Source organism: Chiloscyllium plagiosum, unplaced genomic scaffold (assembly GCF_004010195.1).
Source record: "Chiloscyllium plagiosum isolate BGI_BamShark_2017 unplaced genomic scaffold, ASM401019v2 scaf_13144, whole genome shotgun sequence".
Lineage (NCBI taxonomy): Eukaryota > Metazoa > Chordata > Chondrichthyes > Orectolobiformes > Hemiscylliidae > Chiloscyllium > Chiloscyllium plagiosum.
The window spans coordinates 51,363-54,521 of record NW_025215197.1 but is presented as its reverse complement, the minus strand read 5'-3'; the positions used below and the strand labels follow the sequence as shown (position 1 = coordinate 54,521).

At 42.0% G+C, this 3,159-nt stretch overlaps 1 non-coding gene across 1 annotated transcript; it reads right to left on the bottom strand.

Moving 5' to 3' along the window:
• Positions 1-2,739: 2,739 nt before the first annotated feature.
• On the bottom strand, positions 2,740-2,821 carry trnas-aga. The gene has a single exon. It is a non-coding gene; the product is annotated as a tRNA-Ser (tRNA).
• Positions 2,822-3,159: the final 338 nt, after the last annotated feature.

Genomic DNA, 3,159 nt, shown 5'->3' with positions numbered 1-3,159 from the left:
GTACAAGGAAAAAATATTGTGTGTGAGTGACAAAAATGGCAATAGTCATGCGTGATCTTAACTTCCCAGCTAACACTCTTGGTTCCATTGTAAAAACGTTTGGAGAACCATAATCAAAGAAATCCCACATGTCCCATAAAACATCACGAGGGATATCTTGGTAATTGATTAGTCTACTGGTGACTTAATTTTCCTATTTTCTTGGAAACCATCTCTTTAATTGTGAGCATCAGAAAAGGCTTTCTTTTGCCAGCAAGAAATAAATATGTGATTAACCTTTGTTCGTTTCATGTATAAGAACACTGAGACTTCTCTGCACTGCACATCCTTTGCGTTTCTATCGATTTTAATAGTAGCGTGTCTTTTGATTCTTCCCAACAAAGTACATGACCTCGCATTCCCGACATGAAACTGCATCTGCCAAGAATACTCCAATTGTTGGAGGGAATTCTGAGGAACAGAGTGTACATGTATTTGGAAAGACAAGGACTGATTCGGGACAGTTAACATGGCTTTGTGCGTGGGAAATCATGTCTCACAAATTTGATTGCGTTTTTTGAAGAAGTAACAAAGAAGATTGATAAGGGCAGAGCAGTAAATGTGATCTATATGGACTTCAGTAAGGCGTTCAACAATGTTCCCCATGGGAGACTGATTGGCAAGATTAGATCTCATGTAACAGCAGTGTACCTAACACCGACCCTTGTGGTACGCCGCCAGTACCTGGACACCAAGAAGAACATGTTCCATCAACTACAACACTGTTTTCTATTGGCAAGCCAATTACTGATCAAAGCTGCAATCTCTCCCACAATTTCATTCAACCCCTTTTTTATAATAGCCTATTGTACGGAACCTTATCGAACAACTTTCTGAAACCCATATACACCACATCAACCGGTTTACTGTCATCTCCCTGTTTGGCCACTTTGTCAAAAAAGTCAATAAGATTTGTTAGGCAAGGCCTACCCATCACAGAACCGTGCTGACTGTCCCTGATCAGATTATTCTTTTCTAGATGGTCATAAATCCTATCTATAATAACCTTTTCCAACACATTACCAACAACTGCAGTGAGACACACTGGTCTGTAATTACCAGGGTTGTATCTACGACACTTTTTGAACACGGGAACAACATATGCTATGCTCCATTCCACAGGCACTATTCCTGTAGACAACGATGATTTTACGATCGACGCCAAAGGCTCATCAATTTCTTCCCTTGCTTCCCAGAGGATCCTAGGACAGATCCCATCCGGCCCAGGGGACTTGTCTGTTATCTCACTCTCCAGTATTTCTATCACCTAATCCTTGTGAACCTCAATCTCTACTACTCTAGACGCAAGTATTTCAGTATCTTCCTCGCCAACATTTTCATTTTCTATAGCGAACACTGTCGAAAAATATTTATTTAGCACTTCCCCTATCTCCTCTGACTCCACACACAACTTCCCACTATTTTCCTTGATTGTCCCAAATTTAACTCTCGTCATTCTTTTATTCCTGACATACCTATGGAAAGCCTTAGGGTTAACCCTGATCCTATCTGCCAACAACTTCTCATGTCTCGTCTTGCCTCTTCTCAGCTCTCTTTTTAGGTCTTTCCTGATATCGTTGGAACCCTCGAGCGCTCTTACTGAGTTTACACATTTTGTCCTAACATAAGACTTCTTGTTCTACGCTTCCTAAATCTTACCTCATTGCATCGTAATTTCCCTTCCACCAGCTGAAACTCTTGCTCCGTGGAGTACATCTATCCCTTTCAATCACGAAAGTAAACTTGAGAGAATTGTGAACGCTGTCTCCAAAGTGCTCACCTACTTCCGAATCTAAAACCTGGCCAGGCTCGTTACCCAGCACTGAATCGAAAGTGGCTTCGTCCCTTGAAGGCATGTCTACATACTGTGTCAGGAAGCCCTCATGCACGCACTGGGCAAAAACTGACCCATATATAGTACTCGTACTGTAATGATCCATGTCAATATTTGGATTTTGTCTTGAGTGTTCCAGAGTTTTTCATTGTAACAGAGTCCAGATGAAGTCTGCATTCCTCACGTACGTGAGCGAGAATTCTTTCAATTACTCAGATCAGTTCCTGTCCCGAGAACATCAGAGTCAATGTCCAATCGGCTACTCGGTCCGACAGTTCACACTTCTTCATTCTCCTCTGATTCCATTTCCCAAAGAGTTTCTCAAGATTTCCAAAGTAGGAGCCTTAATTATATGGTTTGCTTCTTAAACATTTTTCCAACTGCCAACTGACAATATTTTCACAGTATCTCTTCACAATCCTCTGGCTTGCACCATGTCCAGGGATGGGAATTCCCGTATGGTGGAGAGATTCCCGAGGCTGGTGAGTTTCACTTTGGAACAAAGATGGCTAAGTGACAATTTCCTGCGGTTGTGTGTAATGATGAGAGAGGGAGCAGTGGGGAATGAGCACTTTGACAAGCAGGAAGAAGTGTTCCCACTGACCCGAGTCAGAGAACAGAGGACAGGGATTAAAGGAATCTAATGAAAAGCAGCACTTCTGCTTAGGACGTTCAATAACAGCTGCAGAAACCCGATGTGTCGAGCAGTGTATCTGGAAAGAGAAACAGAGATAATGTTTTAAATATGGAACATTTCTCATGAAGAACTTGAGTTTCCCCAAATCTAATCAAATTACCGGCCTGGTTTGCAGAATAAGGTTTCTGAACTTTGAGCGAGAACGGTTCCAGCAGGAAAGCATTCATAACGTAGTTAGCAGGATTCGAACCTACGTGGGGAAACGCCAATGGATTTCTAATCCATCGCCTTAACCACTCGGCCATGACTACAGACAGCGCAGTTCTGTTGAGCATTGACCGTGATCTCATTGAAAGCTCTCGCTGACTTGATGAGCTAAATGCTTCCATCTCCTTTCATACCTTTGGTGTCATTTGTCAGGTGCGAGACACCAAGTTAAAAGAACAAAAGCACAAAGGTAAGAAAAGATATTTGCAGCCAAACTGAGTCAAAATTATTTATTGAAAGGAAAATCACACTTGGCAATTTTCTAGATCTCTTTGCGAACATGACCAGCAGAGGTAAGCAAGGGAGCTATTGATCTGAGTGTTCTTGGACCTGAAGCAAACAAAGGTTAGTGACATATTCATTTCTTTTTCTGGCGAACGAA